Genomic DNA, 24,627 nt, shown 5'->3' with positions numbered 1-24,627 from the left:
ATCGTCCCAGGGGTATGCAGGGGGGCATTCCAAAGGTCCTGCTGGCTCAACAGGGAACACCGCCGCTTCCCGATCCACCTCTTTAGGAGACTCGGACTGAGTAGTTGGCCAGGCTACTCCGTCCGAACTCTCCGCTTCTTCCCCATCCCCCGCGATGCTTGCCCCTGTCTGCGTCCCCACTGCCCATCCTGGGTCCATTTCCAGGCTACTGTCGCCTATAGCACCGTGCAGGCACAGCCGCGCCTGCCGCCACGTCTCCTGATCATCCCGAGCTTTCAATAGCAATCGGTGTATCTTTCCCCAGAGCTGTATGTACTGGGGTTTTCCCATCATAGCCCTTTCGGCTAACTCCTCTTTAATTGGGTGAGAATTATCTTTATTAAATATGTCTGCGGGACTCCGTATGAGCCCCTGCGTAATCATCTATTGGATACCCTTTGAGGTAGGCGCCTTCGAAATCGAAGTTCCATATTCCTTCCCCAATCCCTTCAGTACCTTTACGACTGATTCCATGGCGCGCCCGCTGTCCTGCGGCTCCCCGTCCCACCCCTGCGTGCCCCAAGCTATCTTTTCCCCCCGGCGAACTTGCCATGTCGTCCCGCTGATCACGTCGGGGTCACCACTTGTTGCTGTACGCCTCTATGGGAGAACTTATCTTGGGCCGCATATCTCCGGGACACAGGGCTCTACCCACCCTGGGGACAGTGATGCACAGACATCAATATGATGGATACAAAATGTCCGTTTATTTAACTGCGTCACACGCTTATATAGCTCTTGCGCTTCCTGTTCCTGCCACTCCTATGGGGAGGAGTCTATCTTTCCGTCACAGCCCGTGATCTTCCGGTCGCCAATCCCTGTCTATCCCCCTACAGTGAACGAAACAATAGACAATGTGCTTCTGTCAGAAGAGGATGACAAAATGTAGTTTCGTGCAGTGGACTGAGAAAACTGGCCAGGATTGCTGGGACTGAGAGCCAAAAGGGTAAAAGGCAATTCTGGCAGGGGGAGATCGCGACCACCGACTCACGGACCACCGACCCAAGTAATACCACCTACTCAAAAGAGAACAATAGAAGAGGACAACTGAGTTTGCGCAGTAATCTACATGTGGAACGAGCAAGTTTGTACCAATCAGTAGAAAGGACAATAATGAATATGTATGAATAAGTAAATTTTTGATCTATAAATTGGATGAGAATGGTGTGTAAGGCATGCACGTTAGGAGGAGCGATCCCCCGTGCATCCGGCGCCGTGAATAAAGAATGCCTGCTCTTTAATACTAAATTGGTGTTAAAGAGTTGTTTCTGATTTTACCATGTTTTTTGGTAACAGTTTTAGCGACCCAGATGGGACCCTGCTTTTGAATCTCGACGGAGCCGTGGGATCGTGGGACATCCAGCCGGCACCGAGGAATTGTCGGGGAGAGCTTCCGATCCCCGGACCGGAGAATTCTGAGCAAGATCCCCTGGATTGAGGCAAACAAGGCATTCTTTTAAGAAGAAACTTAAGTAGAAAAACACGTGGGGTTAGCTTCCCACATAGGATAGGATAGGATAGTGGTTTGGAGTCCCACAGGCCTGCCCAAGGCGTGGCGAAAGCTACGCAGGGTTGGGGCCAAGAGGTACCTCGGTTGGTAAGTCTCTGCTAGGCGAACGCCTGTGGAGCAGGGCCCAAGGGTAGGGGAGTCTTCAACAGGGGGTTGAAATCTCCAGGGATATCTAACGGAGGGTTAGAGATCCCACTGGGGGATTTCCAGTGAGAGTGGAATCCCAGGGATTTCCAGTGAGATTGGAATCCCGGAGGGAGCTCTAACAGGGGTTGGAGTCCCTCTGACTAGTACTTGTGATAGTGCACAGTCACAACTACTAGCCAATTGAGAGATGGGAACATTTCCGAGTAAGAAACCTGTCCCTCAAAGAACACCTTTGGGATGTATTTTGAAGCATTGGAAAGACATCAGGGGTGGTGACCCACTAACTCAGAAACCATTACTTGAATATTGCAATCATTGGTGGCCAATGTATCAATTGGAAGGTGGGGAAAAATGGCCAGAAAATGAGACATTGCAATATAATACCATCTTGCAATTAATGTTGTTTTGTAAAAAAGGAAGGTAAATGGGAAGAAGTGGCATATGTTGATTTATTCTTTACACTGTGGAATCATCCAGAGTGGCAGAAATAGTGTGAGATATGTCCACAAGATTCTATGGCAATGTTTCTGAAAAGAGGAAAATGTGGTGAGAACTTGAAAAAGTGTTGTTCTACTTGTGATACTGGATACTTTGCTTGCTGAAACTGACAAGAAAATAGTATTGAGTACAGCCAGAAGGCAGATGCAGGGAGCACATGCTAATGGGAATTTACAGAGAACAATGAATAAAAGTTTTCCATCTACAAATCCCGAGTGGGCCCCTAATCAGCCAGGACCCAGGGGAATGTTGACTAGATATCAGAGATAGATTTTATTTGGAGTAAGACATGCAATGCCAAAAGCAATAAATTGGTCAACATTTATGGAATAAGACAAATTAAATGAGTCCCCTTCAGCCTCTATAGAAAGACTGAAGGTGACTGTCAGAAAATATACTAATTTGGACCCAGAAAAAGCAATTCAATTGGCCTCTATATTCATGGGACAATCAGCCCCAGATATTGAAAAAAAAAAACAACTTCAGAAACTAGAAGAACCTGAATCTAGAAATTTGAGTAAAATGCTTAAGTAGCTTGACATGAAGGGCACCAGGGGAATCAACCCTAGCTGAACACCTGGTTACACTGAAGCTAGGGAATGAAGAAATAGAATTTTTGGTAGATACAGGAGCCACTTATTTGGTATTGAATACATGTAAAGAGGAATTTAGTCATAAATCAGTAGATGTTGTTAGTGCGACAGGGTAAAGAAAAATCAGCCTTTCTTAGAGCCATTAAAGTTTAAACTGGAGAAGCAATGGGCAACTCACCAATTTCTGTATATGCCTGAATGTCCACTGCCTCTGTTATGACAAGACCTATTAAGTAAATTAGATGCCCAAATAACTTTTAAAGATAAAAAGATTAAATTACTAATAACAGAATCAAAAGCCAGAAAGGCGAGAATGTTTATGTTACAGGATTCCTCCAGGGAAGAACAGATTCCCGAAGAAGTGGAAAATGTAGTCATTCCTTTGGTTTGAGCAAGCGGAGCTCCGGAGCGATCTAAATTGGCAGAGCCATTAAAAGTAACGTTAAAACCTGGAGCCAAGCCGGTAAGACAAAAACAATACCCTATTAAGTGAGAGGCTCGAAAAGAATTAGAGAAGTTAATTATAAAATTTTTTAAAATATGAGCTTTTGAATCAGAATATAATACTCTTATATTACCAGTAAAGAAATCTAGAGGCAAAGAATATTAACTAGTTCAAGATTTATAGGCTATAAATCAGATAGTCCAAGATATACATCCAGTAGTAGCTAATCCATACACTTTACTGACCTCTTTAAAAGAGGAGCATAAATGGTTTCCTGTACTAGATTTAAAAGATGCCTTCTTTTGCATATCTCTGGACATAAAAAGTCAAAGCATATTTGCTTTTGAATGGAAAAGCCCCACCACAGAACGAAAGACACAGCTAACAAGGACTGTACTTCCACAAAGATTTAAAAATAGTCCTATGATATTTGAGACTCAGCTGGCAAAAAAAATTAGAGATATAGAAAAAAAAACACACCAGAACCAAGAGAGAGGCATATTATTACAGTATGTGGATGACATTCTGATAGCAGCAGAAAGTAAAGAAAAATGTTTTGCAATTTTTTAATTTTCTGGGCCAAGGAAGATAACAGAGTTTCCAGAAACAAAACCCAAATAAGAAAAGAAGCAGAGATTTATTTAGGATTTGAAATATCTCAAAGACAAAGACAATTAAAAAAAAAAAAAAGAAAGGAAAGAAATTATTTATCAAATTCACGAACCTAACAGCCCAAAGGAACTGAGAGCTTTTCTGAAAATAATTAAATGGTGTCAGCTCTGGATTCTGAACTATAGACTGTATGTAAAACCATTATATGAGGCATTAAAAGAATCAAAAGATAAATATTTAACCTGGACGCCTGAATGCCAAACAGCATTCAAAGAACTAAAAGAGCCTCGATGACGGCCCCTGCATTAGGCCTATCTGATTTAACTAAACCTTTTGAGTTGTTTGTCCATGAAAGACAACATTTAGCCCTTGGAGTGCTAACACAGCGACTGGGAACCTAGAAGAGACCTGTGGGTTACTTCTCCAAACAACTTGATAATGTGAATAAAGAATAGCCTAGATGTTTACGGGCAGTGGCAGCAACAGTATTACTGATCCAAGAAGCCTGAAAGTTAACAATGAGACAAAAGATTACAGTATATGTCCCACACATGACAGTGACTGTTTTAGAACAAAAGGGGGGTCATTAGCTATCTCCTAGCAGAATGTTGAAATATCAAGTTGTTAAAACAAGATGACGTGGAATTGAAGACTACTGCTATAGTGAATCCTGCTATGTTTTTAACAACAGAAAATCTTACAGACAATTTAAAACATGATCGCCTGCTAACTATTGAACAAGTCTATTCCAGCAGACCGAACCCGAGACATAAACCTCTGGAAAATCCTGATCTGGGATTGTTTACAGATAGAAGAAGCTTTGTGCAAGAAGAGAAGCGAATGGCCGGATATGCTGTCGTTACCTCCACCAAGGTAATGGAATCAGAGACGCTGCCTGCAGACACCTCAGCACAGAAAGCAGTATTGGTAGCATTGAAGCAAGCTCTGTGAATGGCAAAGGACAAAAGGTAAATATTTAGACTGATTCCAAATATGCATTTGGTGTAATCCATAATCATGGAGCTATTTTGAAGAAAAAAGGACTGCTATCAGCCCAAGAATCATCAATAAAACGTAAAAAAGAAATTTTCCAACTTCTGGAAGATGTGCAGAAACCGAAAGAAGTGGTGGTAAGGCATTGCAAAGCTCATCAATTCGGTCAGATGGCTGTAAATATAAATAAATGATTGGCAGATAAAGCTTCAAAGAGGACTGCAGAACAAGGTATCCTTGCACTAGTACCAATAAAATAGATAAAAATTCCAGAGTTAAAACCGAGATATAATAAATGGGATAAGCGATTAGCAGAACAATTGGAAGCATCACAAAATACAGAAAGATGGTAGATAACACCAGAAAAACAAGTAATAATAACCCCACAAGTTATGAGAGAACTTGCAAAAGAAAAGCATGAGCAAACACATTGGGGTGTAGATACTATAGTTTTGAGTTTAAAAACATCTGTAGCGTGTGTAGGCATGACAAGAATAATTAAATCCATAATAACTGTCTAATCTGTCCTAGAAATAATCCCCTGAACAACAACAAAAAACCCACCCACCTTTAAGAACAACAAAACAAACCAAAAAAATTCTCTCGAAGATTATTAACAAAGTTACCCAGACAAAATAGATATAAGTATTTGTTAGTGCTGATTGACAAATTTTCTAGATGACCAAAATCTTACTCTTGCTGCACCAACAAAGCTAAAGAAATAGTTAAAATATTACTGAAAGAAATAATACCAAGATTTAGAGTGCCAATGGGAATGTCCTCTGATAGAGGACCACATTTTTTTGCAGATGTAGTTCAACAAATTAATAAAATTTTATGTATAAAATGAGATCTGCATACGCCCTAGAAACCACAATCAAATGAACAATTTAAGAAGATGAACCAAACACTAAACTGATATAGTGGAATATTGTAGATCTAAGATGGAAGTATTGAAAAGATGATTATTTCAAAACTTCCAAAGGGGGGAAATGTAACCAGAGCGATAGAATTAACCAACCATGGATGTTGCTATACTCCTTGTACAGCCCTTTCCAATTGGACATTAAGTCTAAGGACATGGAGTATACCAATCAGTGTATTCTTTGATCTGTATTTTAGTCCCTAGGTAATCATTAATGTGAAAGAAACAATAGACAATGTGCTTCTGTCAGAAGAGGATGACAAAATGTAGTTTCGTGCAGTGGACTGAGAAAACTGGCCAGGTTTGCCGAGACTGAGAGCCAAAAGGGTAAAAGGTAATTCTGGCAGGGGGAGATCGCGACCACCGACTCACGGACCACCGACCCAAGTAATACCACCTACTCAAAAGAGAACAATAGAAGAGGACAACTGAGTTTGCGCAGTAATCTACATGTGGAACGAGCAAGTTTGTACCAATCAGTAGAAAGGACAATAATGAATATGTATGAATATGTATATTTTTGGTCTATATAAATCACATGGGAAAGGTGTGTAAGGCATGCACGTTAGGAGGAGCGATCCCCCGTGCATCCGGCGCCGTGAATAAAGAATGCCTGCTCTTTAATACTAAATTAGTGTTAAAGAGTTGTTTCTGATTTTACCGCGTTTTTCGGTAACAATACTGGTGAGCAAGTTTCTTAACATGAGCTTTTGCAGGGCTTGTTGAAGTACTTTCAAATAGTAGATGTTAATGTTATCTTTCTGGTGTTTAAATGCAAATCTGTCTTAGATTCATGGGTGGGAAAGTAAAACTTTTCTGCACTATGCCAGGTTCCATTAACAAAATAATGTCATGAACTACATGACAAATTTTTTCTAGTCTGTATAAATACTTTGGTGAAGTCTAAGGTGTCAGAACAATGCACTAATTTTCATTTATTTATTTTTATACAGCAAATTTATAGGGCAAGTCTAGAGATGTCTTTCTCCTGTTGCCCATCCAGAAATGAATGTATTTCCAAGTATGTGAATTTCAAGTATGTGGATTCCCTTTATGTGAGAAAATAATCTTTATTCTTGTAGAGGGATCTCAGATTATTTGAAAGCTACCTGAACTTTTCAAAGTGAAAATTCCTTCTTTTTTTTTCTTAATGCAAATTGGTAAAAAGCAAACTTTATTCTAGGAAATATCCTGATTCAGGAAAAAGATTCAGCTGTGCCTTCCCATAAGCCTCTGTCATGCATGCAGGTCTGAAGAATGCATAAACCAAGTCTTAGAAAAATTTAGGGTGGAAGAGACTTCTGTAGACCATCTAGTCCAACCTCCTGCTCCAAGCAAGTCCAACTTAACAGGTAGACCATTTTGCTTAGGACCTTGTCCATTCCAGTTTAGAAACTCTACAAGGATGGACATCCCACAGCCTCCCTGAGCAACCTGGTCCAGTGCTTAACCACCCTCATTGTGAAGATTTTTTCCCCTTACATACAACTGCAATTTCACTTGTCATAACTCTTGTAATTTTGTTGTACATATCCAAAAGGGTCCAGCTCTGTCTTTTCTATAATGATTCTTCAGATAGTGGAAGACTGCAGCTAAATTCAGCTGTAGCCACTTCCCCTTGGGTATTAAGCACTCTCTCAGTTTAGTGTCATCTATGAACTTGCAGAGGGTGCAGGTCATTCCCATCGTTCCTGTCCTTGATGAAGATGCTAAAGAATGTTGGCCCCCACATCAGCCCCTGAGAAATGCTGCTTGTAACTATCTGTTATACTTTCAATTGTAAACCACTGCAATGGTAAAACCCTACTTACCAGCCAGTTCTACAGCCACTTACAGCTTACTTAAATCCAAAGGTCATCCTCAATTTTGCTATAAATGTACTGTGGAAAGCCATACCAAAAGCCTTACTAAAGTCAAGGTAAACAACATCCACTGCTCTCCCTTCATCCACAGAGCCGGTCATTTCTACAGAGATGACAATCAGTTTGGTCAAGCATGATTTGTCCTTGGCAAATACATGCTGGCCACTCCCAGTATGTTGAACAAGGATATTATCCTATGCTGAATTGTAAAAGTACCTATAGGAGACCTGCATAAGGGTTCTTGTATGCTGGCCAGCATGGTTTCTTCCCCTTCCCGCCAGTCAGATAACGTAACAGACATGTTATCCCTCAGGAAATAGTCATCTTTATTCTCTGGTGTGCCTCCACAGCCTTCTCTAGCTATAGACTGCTCAAGGATTCTAAGGCGTGGAGGATTATACACAGGCCGTGCTGGTAGACCACTCCACCTTTCTACCAGTGAAGGATAAAATAGTTCTTAGAAGGAGGAGGAAAGTCCTCCCTCAGTGGGTACAAAATCAGCTGATGAAGTCAGAAGAGAAACTTGGGATACATGCAACTGGTACATATCTGGTGTTGGACTGATAACCAACAGTCTGGTCTTTTTTGTCTCATCAAGTTACTGGCATGGGAAGGGAAGCTGCTGGCAGGGTTTGGGGAGAAAGGCTGCTGTAGGCAACTACCTTGAAGTGAGGTTTCAGACCTCTTAACCTTTAAAAAACCAGAACGACTTTACAGATTGGGGAAAGTTGTCTAAATCCTTCAGAAGTACAAAGCTTAACACTTGTCCTTCTCCTCAATGTTTCTTGTTGGTGAGTTTGGCAAGCTTCTGTGCTTGATTTGGCAGAGCTTTTTGGAGGTGCATTGTCCTCATGCTCACCCCGGGACTGTGGATGCCACTTGTGGTAAACAACTAAGGGTTAAACACTTCAGTGCTCAGTATTTTAACACTTCAATCTGAGTTGTCACCTTCAGACTTCTTCTTTGAATCTTTCTTTCTGATTGGACTTTTTTAAGTAATTTGTGTCTCATTTTTGCATTTTAGTGGTCCAATCTTGAAATGAACAGTCACATTCACTGTATGGTCAGAATATTAATTTCATTTGTCTGCTTGCTACTGACTTTTAAGCCTCTTTCTATAGAGCACAGCTTTTTTTCTTTTTTTCACTCAGTACTTAGAAATAATAAAATCAGGAATTTCAATGCCTTTTAATAAGCATTGCTGTGAATTTTATAAAAAGCATTGTACTCACAAACCAAGGAGTTTAAGTGCTATATTTCCAAGATCAAATCTACTGTAATATCATATTGTCTGTGAAGATACAGATGGTTTTGATGCTCTGTCCAGTATATACATGTTATTTAACAGCCTCAATCTTTTGGAGTTACCATGCTGTATAAAGTAACATTCTCCAACAGTAATGCTGCAAATACATTGATTATTTTCTTCCTAAAAACTGATATTTTTTTTGTTTTCTACTGAAGTACAGTTATTTATTAGGAAAATGTAAGCCACCTCATGTTTTACCTCAGCTTTTCAGAGCAGATGTATACATTTGACAGTTCTCCTGTGCCAAACCATCAGCATGAATAATGAAGTGTCACACTGTTGTAAGGGGCCTCAGGCAAGAATGCACTCAGGGACATAATCTTCCGAAAGCAGTGATGGGGGACATCCTGGAGGGATGCAAACAACCTAGCAGCAGGGCAGGCACCGGTCAAAACCAAGACAAAAGGAACTAAGGACATCTCCATGTAGATAAGAGTCAGAACACCAATTGAAACCAACACACCTTGCAACACACTGTGACAAGATTACTCGATGGGCCAACTCATGACCATATGTGGAAGAAGGACTCAGAGTTCATGGAAAGGACAGAAAAAACACCCCTTCAACAAACCACTAGGGACCACCCGATACCTCTTCAGGGGCTCCTAAGGGACTTAAAATGCACAGGTAATTAAGATGCAAGTATTATAATTAGTTCCAAGAAATAGCATTAATATTGTCCTGGTTTCAGCTGGGATAGAGTTAAATTTCTACATAGTAGCTAGTATGGGACTATGTTCTGGATTTTTGCTGGAAACAGTGGTGATAATGTGGAGATGTTATAGTTGTTGCTAAGTAGCACTTAACACTGGTCAAGGACTTTTTTCAGCTCCCCATGCTCTGCTGGGTGCGCAAGAAGCTGGGGGGGACACAGCCAGGACAGCTGACCCCAACTGACCAACGGGATATTCTATACCATATGACATCATGCTCAGTATATAAAGCTGGGCGAAGAAGAAGAAAGGGGGGGACGTTTGGAGTGATGGCGGTTGTCTTCCCAAGTAACTGTTACGCGTGACGGAGCCCTGCTTTCCTGGGGATGGCTGAACATCTGCCTGCCCATGGGAAGTAGTGAATGAATTCCTTGTTTTGCTTTGCTTCTGTGCACAGCTTTTGCTTTACCTATTAAACTGTCTTTATCTCAAACCATGAGTTTCCTCCCTTTTACTCTTCCGATTCTCTCCCCCATCCCACCAGGGGGGACTGAGTGAGCAGCTGCGTGATGCTTGGTTGCTGACTGGGGCTAAACCACAACAAATATGTACAACTATTCTGGAAAATCTAATGCATATGTATATAACTGAGCAATATAAGCTTTGTCTATTGCAACTTGCGGTATGCACGCTAGGAGGAATTATCCCCCGTGCACCTGGCACTGCAATAAAGAATGCCTGCTTCTTAATACTACATTGGTGTTAAGGAGTTTTATTCCCGATTTCAGTGACAACAGTAAAGTAATTATTTCCAGCAGAAACACCAATATAGTATTTTCCACCTTCCCTGACCCATTTACCACTGTCTTCTCCTGCATCTTTCTGTAGCCAGAGTTGCAATCTAAATGAATATTATACATTATCAAATGGGAGGCCATTTATGATTCCTTATTTTATAGAGGGTAAACCAAAACTTGTTCTGACATAAAACTACAAACTAATTGAAAGGAACATAATTTTCTATCTGTCATATTTGATACTATGATTATTTCATTGCTCAAGCCATAGAAATGGGGAAAACATTTAAAGAACAGGGCTAGGATTACTCCTTCAGTATTCTTTACTGACATTAGCCCAAATTATGAAATATTTCTCAGATTTTAGTCAGTCTTTCTCCAGCCAAACTCCTAGTGAAGGACACAGCAGATATAGAGTATAGTACTCTTACTAGGTATAGAGTTTCAATGTGAATTTAACATAGTGGGGAAGACTCATTAAGATAGGTTCCTACTTTTGGGAAGGTTGGGGGTTGAATCTGTGCCTGGTGCACTTGTTATGCAAGACTCTAAGACTGCTGTGATGGCTCAAATCAAAAGAAAACTGATCTAATCTCAACTTGGTTTTTAAGCATCCTAAGCTGAGTGGTGCAGTTGACACACCAGAAGGATGGGATGTAATCCAAAGAGACCTGGACAAGCTGGAGAGGTGGGCCTGTGAGAACCTCATGAGGGTCAACACGGCCAAGTGCAAGGTCCTGCACCTGGGTTGGGGCAACCCCTGGTATCAGTACAGTCTGGGGAATTAAGAGATTGAGAGCAGCCCTGCAGAGAAGGACTTGGGGGCACTGGTGGATGAGAAGCTGGACATGAGCCAACAATGTGTGCTTGCAGCCCAGAAGGCCAACCGTATCCTGGACTGCATTAAAAGAAGCGTGGCCAGCAGGTCGAGAGAGGTGGTTCTGCCCCTCTACTCTGCCCTGGTGAGACCCCACCCGGAGTACTGTGTCCAGCTCTGGAAACCTCAGCACAAGGACATGGACCTGTTGGAGCGGGTCCAGAGGAGGGCCACAAAAATGATCTGAGGGCTGGAGCACCTCTCCTATGAAGAAAGGCTGAGAGAGTTGGGGTTGTTCAGCCTGGAGAAGAGAAGGCTCTAGGGAGGCCTTATTGCATCCTCTCAGTACTTAAAGGGTGACTATCGGAAAGATGGGGGCAACCTCTTTAGCAAGACCTGTTGTGACAGGACAAGGAGTAATGGTTTTAAACCAAAGGAGGGTGGATTTAGACTGGATGGAAAAAATTTTCTACTATGAGCATGGTGAAGCACTGGAACAGGTTTCCCAGAGAGGTGGTAGATGCCCCATCCCTAGAAACATTTAAGGTCAGGTTGGACAGGGCTCTGAGCAACCTGATCGAGTTGCAGATGTCCCTGCTCATTGCAGGGGGCTTGGAATAGATGACCTCTGAAGGTCCCTTCCAGCTTAACCTTTCTATGAGTCTATGTTTCTATCTATCAATGAAGATATGTACATAATAAATAATAACATAGATTTGACAAATAAGACACAACCTATTTTATTTTGTAGATATTTGGCCTAGTCTCAGGACAGATTTAGCTTCTAAAAGCAATAATTGTAAATATAATGATTAATTTGTTCCTCTTAACACAGGCACTCATAGGTAAGTACTCACAAACCAACAAGATTCTTTAAATCAACCTGTGCTGGTTTTGGCTGGGATAGAGTTAATTTTCTTCACTGTAGCTGGTATAGTGCTGTGTTTTGGATTTGGTATGAGAATAGTGCTGATGGCACATTGATGTTTTAGTTGTTGTTAAGTAGTGGCAAAGTGTCCCTAAGTAGTGCCTGTACAAGTCAAGGACTTTTCCAGCTTCCCATGCTCTGTCAGGGGCACAAGAAGCTGGGAGGGAAAGGGGCACAGACAAGGCAGCTGACCCAACTGACCAAAGGGATATTCCATACCATATGACATCATGCTCAGTATATAAAGCTGAGGGAAGAAGAAGGAAGGGGGGGACATTCGGAGTGATGGCATTTCTCTTCCCAAGTAACTGTTACACTTGATGGAGCCCTGCTTTCCTGGAGATGGCTGAACACCTGCCTGTCAATGGGAAGTAGTGAATGAATTCCCTGTTTCTTTGCACAGCTTTTGCTTTTTCCTTTTCATTATATAACTACTGTTATTATTATTACTGTTTTGCCTTACCTGTTAAACTGCCTTTATCTCAACCTGTGATTTTTCTCACTTTTACCCTTCTGATTCTCTCCCCGATCCCACTGGGGAGAGTGAGCGAGTGGCTGCGTGGTGTTTAGTTGCTGGCTGGGGCTAAACCACGACACAACCCATGCTATTCTGAATTGATTATAAATCACCAACGGGAAAAAAATATTGGTTTTTATTAAATGTTTTCAGGAACTGGTACTGGAAGGAAACTGTTAGCAAAGGCCATGCATAGCTGGACAAGAAAAAGAATGTAGCCTACTTACTTACATCTTGTGATTTGTAGGAATGAAAAGGTGGTAGCAAGAGCAAAAGGAAAAGTAAATACTAACTGCTCTGAAAATGTAATTGCTTTTTTGCAGAGGCAGTGGGAAAACACCGATTTACATGTACATTTAATCTCAACAGAATGCCATGGCAAAAGGTTTTGGTTGAAGTGGTGAGGTCCTGTGTTTGAAAATTGCCTGTGAGGATTTAATTTAATTTACATTCTTTTATGCATGTTTAATGAGTATTCAATCTTATTTTAAAGTACAATGATAAATATGCTAATACACTTTTTGTGTATTAGAGCCTACTTAGAGCTCTAAGTAAGGAGAGCTCTAGATATTTTAAACGTGGATTTGTTCCTGAATATAAACAATTATATATATATTATATATATTAAATCTTTGAGTTCTCTACATGGCTGTATTCACTTATGCTGATATGAACTTTTGCACAAGTCTCTTTTTGTCAGAATTTAAAGGAATTTTTGTTCCCCCTCATCAGCAACATTAGGCCACTGCATTTATCTTTGCCATGTCATCATCTCTCCTGCTTTGTTCTGAATACATAGGATTTTCTCCTAGAAGATATCATTCTTCATTGTTTGAGGCATACTTTTTTCAGTATGAGCTATGCCTCTTTAGACAGTTAAAGAGGAATAGATTAATACCTATAGCCATAGGGCCTAAATAGGGGTGCCACTACAAGATGTTCTCGAGAGGCTATACCTGCCAGAGGCATCCTCTCTTTTGGTATTGCTCCCTGCCCAGAAGCCGTGTACATTTTTCCAGCTCTTAATTCTTTATTCTTTAATGAATAAACATTATTCACTGAAGACCAGATTCTGATCCTCTTGCTCATCCTCATAAATGCCTTATTCTATGAACTGGCCTGTTGATGCTTCTTTGTAGAGAAAGGAGCTATGCTATGCTATGAAAGTGATATAAAGCTGACTCCTCAGGGACCAGGTTTAGATCCATAAGATAAATCTTAGCATATCATGCTACATTCCCTGGTAATATACTCTCTGGACAGCAGATATTTGTGACTGCATTTCACAAATTCTTATACTGTTATACTTTTAAGGTCAATAGATGAAAGGAAATAAATTGGCATTTAAAAGCTGCTCTACCTGGAGAAATAGTCCAAAACAGCCATTCAAAGAGGCACTAGTAAGAACAGAACAGTGCAAAATACCTCTTGTGGAAGAGCTGTTTGAGGTTATTTCTCTGTGTCAGCAAATCCTTCAAGGTTTATATCCAAGCAAGACCTGCAGGCTCTGCCTGCTGTCATTAAGCCTGCAGAGAAGGAAAAAAGCAGGGCTAGCATCCTGGTTTCTTTTTGTTCTCAGGCAGGGCATATAACTGTAATTTGTTTGAAAAGGATTCTGTTCCCTTTCCACTTCAGACTGACATTCAGAGCATGAAGATAGACATTGCATTATGTACACATGTGGACAGAGGTAACACATTCTGTCATCTCATGACTGATCTTTGGTAGTTTCTCTTTTAATTACTGTTGACTGTTCAATATTAATATTTCTTCCAATTATTGTTGGACAGACAGCATAAATAAGAGATCTCTTGTGTAGAGGAGTATTAACTCCAGTGCAAGATTTCCTAGTATATATAAAAAATAAATACCCCAAACCCTGGATCAAAGCCCCAAGCACTTTCTAAATTATTACAAATATAGAGACAGCCACACAGAGAGTGATTATTTTCCAATCTTTTTGATGCAGAGCTGCAGGGACTATGTGACATAGCCTATCCAGTATGTATTACTGAAATAGTTTCCTTCTAGATTTTGGAAAATGTCAGCAACATTTAAGCAAGAAAACAATAAGAGAGAGATGGTAGAGATAGGAAGAGTTGAGTGAAAATAAACTGTGTGGTTCTATTTCCTAATTAAAGAACATGCCATGGGGAGAAAATCCAATGATACTGAAATTGCAACATACATTAAAAAGGGAAAAGAGATTCAGCCTGGGAAACTATTTGCCAAAAGATGCAGTGAGGCCAAGACTCGGAAAGAATTCAAAAGCCACTCGGCACTTCTACAGACATAATCACCCACAATAACATAAAAGATGGTAAGTTTTTCAAGATAGATATAAGGATTGTTGCTTTAGAATGTGTCATGGTTTAGCCAGCAGCTCAGCCCCACACAGTTGCTCGCTCACTCCCCCAACGGTAGATGGGGGAGAGAATCAGAAGGGTAACGCTCATGGGCTGGGATAAGAACAGTTTAATAATTAAAATTAACAGAAACAACAATAGAAATGCAATGGAAAGGAGAACAACGAGAGGCACAAAGCCCCGGGGGAGGGGAGGAGGAATGAACCGCCGAAACAAACCGCACGCAACGCAGCCCCTCACCACCCGCCGACCGACGCCATGCCTGAGCCGTAAACTGCCCCCCCTTAATATACTGGTCATGGTGTCACATGGTATGGAATGAACCTGCCATTAGCCAGTCGGGGTCAGCCGCCCCCACCACGGCCCTGCCCCTCCCAGCCCCAGCCCCCCCCCCCCACCCCGCCACTCGGCAGAGCTATGGAAGCTGGAAAGGTAGCCGACCCCCCATGGTGAGGAGAATTAACCCCTTCTCAGCCAAAACCAGCACACCAATCTATCCGACATACCCTGCCACACATAGCTATTGAGCCTTGGGGTATATCTCTGGATGATATTCTTAAGTTGCTTATTAACCTTAGACAGAACTGACACTGTCTGCCAAAGTAATTCCAGCAGATATATCTTAACTACCCAAGGATGTTCAAGATGCTGAAAAGTTCCTGTAATAAAGGAAGAGGCATCACAGAAGATGGTAGCTAAGGTGCCACTCTGTATTTGCTCCATAAAAAACTCTCAGAGGAGGAGGTATAATTGCTAATTGTCTCCAGGAGGTGGTAGCTGAAGTACAGTAACAGCTTCCATGCAAGACCCAAATAACTGATAATGGTCAAGGCCAGCATTTTAATAACAAATCTCCTAGGCAAAACATCTCTAATCGCTGCAGAGCTCAGCAAAGTACAAAAACCAACAGCAATTTTTAATGTGTACTTTCCAATCAGCATTGTATAGACTGGACAAACTAATGTTGAGAACAGATTTTTCAGTGCTGTGACTAGCAACTGTTGCTATCTCAAACCCTTCGAGCTCCATCTTGGGCGCCAATAAGGACTGTCGTGGTTCAGCCTCAGCTGGCAACTAAACACCACGCAGCCGCTCGCTCACTCCCCCCACCCCTCTGGGATGGGGGAGAGAATCGGAAGAGCAAAAGCAAAAAAAAAAAAAACCAGACTTGTGGGTTGAGATAAGAACAGTTTAATAATTAAAGTAAAATAATAGTGATAATAAAGATTATTATAGTAATAACAATAATGATAATGTAATACAAAGGAAAAGGGACAAAAACAGAAACACAAACGATACAACTGACCACCACCCGTCGACCGACGCTGCTGGTCCCCGATTGCTGCCTCCCTCCCCTGGCCAGCCCCTCCCAGTTAACATACTGGGCACGACGTTACATGATATGGAATATCCCTTTGGCCAGTTTGAATCCGTTCTCTTAGCTGTGCCCCCTCCCCTCCCGGCTTCTTGTGCGCCCGGCAGAGCATGGGATGCTAGAAAAGTCCTTGACCAGTACAAGCACTACCCAGCAACAACTAAGCCATCGGTGTGTTATCAACATTGTTTTCATACTAAGTCCAAAGCACAGCACTATACCGGTGTGCTGGTTTTAGCTGAGAAGGGGTTAATTCTCCTCACTGTGAGGGGTCGGCTACCTTTCCAGCTTCCCCCGCTCTGCCGAGTGGCGGGGGGGGGGGGGCGGGGGGGGGGCTGGGAGGGGCAGGGCCATGGTGGGGGTGGCTGACGCTGACTGGCCAATGGCAGGTTCATTCCATACCATGTGACACCATGACCAGTATATTGAGGGGGGGGCAGTGGCAGCGTGGAGGCGGCGTGGCGTCGGGTCGGCAGGCGGTGAGCGGCTGCAGCGCGTGCGGTTTGTTTCGGCGGTTCGTTCCCCCTCTCCCCTCCCCTCCCTTCCCCCCCGTCCCCCGGGGCTTTGCGCCTCTCGTTGTTCTCCTTTACATTGCGTTTCTATTGTTGTTTCTTTTAATTTTAATTATTAAACTGTTCTTATCCCAACCCACGAGCGTTACCCTTCTGATTCTCTCCCCCATCTACCGGTGGGGGAGTGAGTGAGCGGCTGTGTGGGGCTGAGCTGCCGGCTAAACCACGACAGTCTTGGTGCCCAACGTGGGGCTCAAGGGTTGGAGATAACAACAGCTGCTGGTCACAGCACCATGTTGTCCTTTTTGCAGTTGGTGTTAAAAAACGGTGTTGGTTTGTTGAGTCTGCTGTGTTCTGCTGTGATTAGTAATGTTTTGCCTACAAGATTTGTTATACAAACACTCGTTTTCAGCTTTATCTGGTATTTGGGGTTTTTGCTGAAACCGTTACTGTACTTCGGATACCACCTTGTTGAGGCAATTAGCAATTATACCTCCTCCTCTGAGAGATTTTATATGGAGGAAATACAGAATAGTACCTTTGCAACTTTGTTCTATGATGTCTGTGCCTTTGTTACAACAACCTTTTTGTATCTTGAACATCCTTGGGTGGTTAAGGTGCACTTATTGTTAGTTTTTGGGCAGGTTGTTTTGGTTTTGACTAAGCAACTTAAGAATATCACCCAGAAATCTGCCCTGAGGCTTGATAGTTACGAGTGGCAGGGCATGTGGGATAGCATGGGCAAATACCTAGGGCAGTGGGCACCCCCAGTGTTTTGGAGTTTCACCCCCGAACAAGTGCAGAATCCTAAAAAACTAGTAGAATATTTGGCGAAATTATGTTTTTACGCTGGTAACTCCAGAGAGACACAGATAACTGCAACATGCTGGGGTCTGGCCCATGCATTCCAAGCCCTGCTCAACAGTATTCAGTGCTCCCAAGGGGAAGAGAATGTCTCTGGATTGAAAGGCAAAGTGACTGGCACTGTAGACACTCCAGCCCCGAGGACAGGCACTGCAGCCACTCAAACCCCCAGGACAAGTACCGGAGCTAGCTGAGAAAATAAACCCGTACCAGTATCAGTTGCCCCCATACACAAGGCGAAATATTGGAAGCGGACATCAACTCGTTTAGAACGGGATGATGAAGAACCAGGGCCATCGTGGGGAGAGGAGGGAGAAGTCATAAATGAAATAGAGACCACCCGATCCCTGTCCTTAAGCGAGATGCGAGATATGCGAAAAGATTATAGCCGTCGTTCAGGTGAGCACATTGTCACCTGGCTGCTCCGATGCTGGGATAATGGGGCCAGTAGCCTGGAACTAGAGGGAAAAGAAGCCAAACAATTGGGATCCCTTTCTGGGGAAGGGGGCGTTGACAAAGCAATTGGAAAAAAACCACAAGCCCTCAGCCTCTGGAGGCGACTCCTGTCTGGAGTGAAGGAAAGGTATCCCTTTAAAGAAGATGTTACATATCGCCCAGGAAAATGGACAACTATGGAGAAAGGCATCCAGTATCTAAGGGAATTAGCTGTGTTTGAGGTGATTTATGGTGACCTGGATGATCAACGGTCATCCAAAGATCCAGATGAAGCCAAGTGAACATGACCCATGTGGCGGAAGTTTGTACGGAGCGCACCATCTTCGCATGCAAACTCATTGGCAGTAATGTCCTGGAAAGATGATGAGGCACCAACGGTGGCAGAGGTGATAGATAGACTCCGGGATTACGAAGCAAATCTCTCTTCCTCGCTTGTCTCTGCTGTGGAGAAACTATCCCAAGAGGTCCAGCAACTCAAAGAAGATCTGTCCTACTCCCCACCTCGACAGAGTAGTGTCTCAGCTGTTAGGAATAAGCATCCTTTGGCTCAAAGGACAGGATACACAACATGGGCCACCCTATGGTTCTACCTGCGTGACCACGGAGAGGACATGATGAGGTGGGATGGCAAGCCTACTTCGACCCTACAGGCACGAGTACATGAACTGCAAGGAAGAACAGTCACTCAGGGAGGCTCTTCCAGGAAAGCTGCTGCTCCAGTTTCCAGCGAGCAAGTCCCCAGACAGAGGAGTAGAAGTGCAGATTTTATTTCTAAGTGTAATAGAGGGACTCCTGATTCACATTTGCAGGAAGTGAGTTGTGACTGCCATGATCAGGACTAGAGGGGCCCTGCCTCCAGCCGGGTGGAGGAAAGGGATAACCGGGCTTACTGGACTGTGTGGATCCAATGGCCTGGCACGTCCGACCCACAGGAGTATAAAGCTTTAGTGGACACCGGTGCACAGTGCACCTTAATGCCATCAAACTATATAGGGGCAGAACCCATCAGCATTGCTGGAGTGACAGGGGGATCCCAAGAACTAACTGTATTGGAGGCCGAAGTGAGCCTAACTGGCAATGAGTGGCAGAAGCACCCCATTGTGACTGGCCCCAAGGCTCCGTGCATCCTTGGCATAGACTACCTCAGGAGAGGGTATTTCAAGGACCCAAAAGGTTACAAGTGGGCTTTTGGTGTAGCTGCCTTGGAGACGGAGGAAACTGAACAGCTGTCTACCTTGCCTGGCCTCTCAAAGGACCCTTCTGTGGTGGGGTTGCTGAAGGTCGAAGAACAACAGGTGCCAATCGCCACCACAACAGTGCACCGGCAGCAATATCGCACCAACAGAGACTCTCTGATCCCCATCCATAAACTCATTCACCAACTGAGGAGCCAAGGAGTCATCAGTAAGACCCACTCACCCTTTAACAGTCCCATATGGCCAGTCCGGAAGTCTAATGGAGAGTGGAGACTAACAGTAGACTATCGTGGCCTGAATGAAGTCACTCCACCGTTGAGTGCTGCTGTGCCAGACATGCTAGAACTTCAGTACGAGCTGGAGTCAAAGGCAGCCAAGTGGTATGCCACAATCAATATCGCTAATGCATTCTTCTCAATCCCTCTGGCAGCAGAGTGCAGGCCACAGTTTGCTTTTACTTGGAGGGGTGTCCAGTACACCTGGAATCGACTGCCCCAGGGGTGGAAACACAGTCCTACCATTTGCCATGGACTGATTCGGACTGTACTGGAACAGGGAGAAGCTCCAGAACACCTTCAATACATTGATGACATCATTGTGTGGGGCAACACAGCGGAAGTAGTTTTTGAGAAAGGAGAGAAAATAGTCCAAATCCTTCTGAAAGCTGGTTTTGCCATAAAACAAAGTAAGGTCAAGGGACCTGCACGAGAAATCCAGATCTTAGGAATCAAATGGCAAGATGGTCGTCGTCATATTCCAATGGATGTGATCAACAAAATAGCAGCCATGTCTCCACCAACTAGCAAAAAGGAAACACAAGCTTTCTTGGGCGTTGTGGGTTTTTGGAGAATGCATATTCCAAATTACAGTCTGATCGTAAGCCCTCTCTATCAAGTGACCCGGAAGAAGAATGATTTCAAATGGGGCCCTGAGCAACGACAAGCCTTTGAACAGATTAAACGAGAAATAGTTCATGCAGTAGCCCTTGGGCCAGTCCGGGCAGGACAAGATGTAAAAAATGTGCTCTACACTGCAGCCGGGGAGCATGGCCCTACCTGGAGCCTCTGGCAGAAAGCGCCAGGGGAGACCCGAGGTCGACCCCTAAGTTTTTAAAGTCGGGGATACAGAGGGTCCGAAGCCCGCTCTACTCCAACTGAAAAAGAGATATTGGCAGCATATGAAGGGGTTTGAGCTGCTTCAGAAGTGGTTGGTACTGAAGCACAGTTGCTCCTGGCACCCCGACTGCCAGTGCTGGGCTGGATGTTCAAAGGAAACATCCCCTCTACACACCATGCAACCGATGCTATGTGGAGTAAATGGGTTGCACTGATCACCCAGCAGGCTCGAGTAGGAAACCCCAGTCGCCCAGGAATCTTGGAAGTGATTATGGACTGGCCAGAAGGCAAAGATTTTGGATTATCACCAGAGGAGGAGGTGACATGTGCTGAAGAAGCCCCACTGTATAACAACCTGCCAGAAGATGAGAAGCAATATGCCCTGTTCACTGATGGGTCCTGTCGCCTTGTGGGAAAGCATCGGAGATGGAAGGCTGCTCTATGGAGTCCTACACGACAAGTAGCAGATACTGCTGAAGGAGAAGGTGAATCGAGCCAGTTTGCAGAGGTAAAGGCCATCCATCTGGCCTTAGACATTGCTGAACGGGAAAAGTGGCCAGTGCTCTATCTCTATACTGACTCCTGGATGGTGGCAAATGCCCTGTGGGGCTGGCTGCAGCAGTGGAAGCAAAGCAACTGGCAGCGCAGAGGCAAACCCATCTGGGCTGCCACACTGTGGCAAGGTACTGCTGCCCAGGTAGAGAACCTGGTTGTAAAGGTACGTGATGTGGATGCTCACGTCCCCAAGAGTCGGGACACTGAAGAACATCGAAACAACCAGCAGGTAGATCAGGCTGCCAAGATTGAAGTGGCTGAGGTGGATCTGGACTGGCAGCATAAGGGTGAACTATTTCTAGCTCGGTGGGCCCATGACACCTCAGGCCATCAAGGGAGAGATGCAACATACAGGTGGGCTCGTGATCGAGGGGTGGACTTGACCATGGATGTTATTGCACGGCTTATCAACGAATGTGAAATGTGCGCTGCAGTCAAGCAAGCGAAGTGGGTAAAGCCTCTGTGGTATGGGGGACGATGGCTGAAATATAAATATGGGGAGGCCTGGCAAATTGACTATATCACACTCCCACAGACCCGCCAAGGCAAGCGCCATGTGCTTACAATGGTAGAAACAACGACTGGCTGGCTGGAAACATATTCTGTCCCCCACGCCACTGCCCAGAACACTATCCTGGGCCTTGAGAAACAAGTCCTGTGGCGACATGGCACCCCAGAGAGAATTGAGTCAGACAATGGGACTCATTTCCGAAATTGCCTCATAGACACCTGGGCCAAAGAGCATGGCATTGAGTGGGTGTATCACATCCCCTATCACGCACCAGCCTCTGGGAAAATTGAACGGTACAATGGACTGTTAAAAACTACACTGAGACCAATGGGGGGTGGAACATTCAAGCACTGGGATACACATTTAGCAAAAGCCACGTGGTTAGTCAACACGAGGGGATCTGCCAACCGAGCTGGCCCTGCCCAGTCAGAAATCCTACATACTGTGGAAGGGGACAGAGTCCCTGTAGTGCACACAAAAAGTATGCTGGGCAAAACAGTCTGGGTTCTTCCTGCCTCCGGCAAAGGCAAACCCATTCGTGGGATTGCTTTTGCTCGAGGACCTGGGTGCACTTGGTGGGTGATGCGGGAGGATGGAGAAATCCGATGTGTGCCTCAAGAGGATTTGATTTTGGGTGAAAACAGTCAATGAACTGAATGGCACAATGTGAACTGCTATATAATACTGTGTGTCACCTCTGTGTTGTATCAACGATATCAGAGTACGAGCCTCCCAACCCATGGAAGATCAACTATGAAACAAGCCGTGCAGCAGTGATGGAATGATGACCGACTCAGTATGCAGCAACCCAACGCCACACACCATCTCTCCCACCCTGAAAGACTGATACAACAGATGGATCCCAGAGTCATGGACTGGGTGAACTGAATGGACATTTTAATGGACATTTTACAGGGAAGGTCCATGAACTAAGGCAACGATGCCTGTGTATTATGTTAAAGGATGGGAAGGGGAGGGCTGGTGGTTGGTACGGTTGTATTGCATCGTATGGGACCTGGGCATGGTGTAAATGGTATGGAATAAGGGGTGGAGAATGTGCTGGTTTTGGCTGAGAAGGGGTTAATTCTCCTCACTGTGGGGGTCGGCTACCTTTCCAGCTTCCCGCGCTCTGCTGCGACTGGCCCCGACTGGCCAATGGCAGGTTCATTCCATACCATGTGACACCATGACCAATTTATTGAGGGGGTTGTGGGGCAGTGGCAGCATGGAGGCGGCGCGGCGTCAGGTCGGTGGGCGGTGAGCGGCTGCGTCGCCTGCGGTTTGTTTCGGCGGTTCATTCCCCCTCTCCCCTCCCTTCCCCCTCCCCCGGGGCTTTGCGCCTCTCGTTGTTCTCCTTTCCATTGCATTTCTGTTGTTGTTTCTTTTAATTTTCATTATTAAACTGTTCTTATCCCAACCCACGAGCGTTATCCTTCTGATTTTCTCCCCCATCTACCGGTGGGGGAGTGAGCGAGCGACTGTGTGGGGCTGAGCTGCCGCTAAACCACGACAACCGGCTAACTTTCTCTTCCAAGATTTCTTCTTGCGTATAGGGGCGACTGATACTGGCATGGGTTGATCCTCTGATTCAGCTGCAACACTTGTCACGGGGGTTGGAGTGGCCGCAGTCCTTCTCACTTTCCTTGTCTTTGTCATTTCAGATCCAGAGGCCTTCTCTTCCCCTTGGGGGTACTGAATAGTGTTAAATAGGGCTTGATAGGCATGGGCCAGGACCCAGCACATTGCAGTGATTGTACCTTTCTGGGATTGCCAGGGTGACAACATGCTTCCTCCAAATATTCTACTAATTTTTCATAATTCTGCACTTCTTCAGGGGTGAAGTCCCACGACACTGGGGGTGCCCACCGTCTTAGGCATTTGCCCGTATGTCGTGGTTTAGTCGGCAGCTCAGCCCCACACAGTCGCTCACTCGCTCCCCCACTGGTAGATAGGGGAGAGAATCAGAAGGGTAACGCTCGTGGGCTGGGATAAGAACAGTTTAATAATTAAAAATAACAGAAACAACAATAGAAATGCAATGGAAAGGAGAACAACGAGAGGCACAAAGCCCCGGGGGAGGGGGAATGAACCGCCGAAACAAACCGCACGCAACGCAGCCCCTCACCACCCGCTGACCGACGCCATGCCCGAGCCGCAAACTGCCCCCCCTTAATATACTGGTCATGGTGTCACATGGTATGGAATGAACCTGCCATTAGCCAGTCGGGGTCAGCCGCCCCCCACCATGGCTCCGCCCCTCCCAGCCCCCCCCCCCCCCGCCACTCGGCAGAGCTATGGAAGCTGGAAAGGTAGCCGACCCCCCATGGTGAGGAGAATTAACCCCTTCTCAGCCAAAACCAGCACACCAATCTATCCGACATACCCTGCCACACATAGCTATCGAGCCTTGGGGCAGATCTCTGGATGATATTCTTAACTTGCTTATTAACCTTAGACAGAACTGACACTGTCTGCCAAAGCAATGTCAACAGATATATCTTACCTACCCAAGGATGTTCAAGATGCTGAAAAGTTCCTGTAATAAAGGAAGAGGCATCACAGAAGATGGTAGCTAAGGTGCCACTCTGTATTTGCTCCATAAAAAACTCTCAGAGGAGGAGGTATAATTGCTAATTGTCTCCAGGAGGTGGTAGCTGAAGTACAGTAACAGCTTCCATGCAAGACCCAAATAACTGATAATGGTCAAGGCCAGCGTTTTAATAACAAATCTCCTAGGCAAAACATCTCTAATCGCTGCAGAGCTCAGCAAAGTACAAAAACCAACAGCAATTTTTAATGTGTACTTTACAATCAGCATGGTATAGTCTGGACAAACTAATGTTGAGAACAGATTTTTCAGTGCTGTGACTAGCAACTGTTGTTATCTCAAACCCTTCGAGCTCCATCTTGGGCGCCAATAAGGACTGTCGTGGTTCAGCCTCAGCTGGCACCTAAACACCACGCAGCCGCTCACTCACTCCCCCCACCCCTCTGGGATGGGGGAGAGAATCGGAAGAGCAAAAGCAAAAAAA

General features: G+C 44.5%; 1 long non-coding RNA gene across 2 annotated transcripts in view; it reads right to left on the bottom strand.

The window, feature by feature from the left end:
• Positions 1 to 14,166, bottom strand: part of LOC135310877 (uncharacterized) — a 55,800-nt gene extending 41,634 nt beyond the window's left edge. For both annotated transcript variants that reach the window (XR_010370837.1, XR_010370838.1), the window contains exon 1: positions 14,071 to 14,166. This is a non-coding gene — a long non-coding RNA (uncharacterized LOC135310877). The remainder of the gene's footprint in view (positions 1 to 14,070) is intronic.
• Between the last annotated feature and the right edge of the window lie 10,461 nt (positions 14,167 to 24,627).

Source organism: Phalacrocorax carbo (assembly GCF_963921805.1).
Source record: "Phalacrocorax carbo chromosome W unlocalized genomic scaffold, bPhaCar2.1 SUPER_W_unloc_4, whole genome shotgun sequence".
Classification (NCBI taxonomy): domain Eukaryota; kingdom Metazoa; phylum Chordata; class Aves; order Suliformes; family Phalacrocoracidae; genus Phalacrocorax; species Phalacrocorax carbo.
Note: the sequence above shows the minus strand (reverse complement) of the source record. Positions and strands in the feature narration are given on the sequence as shown.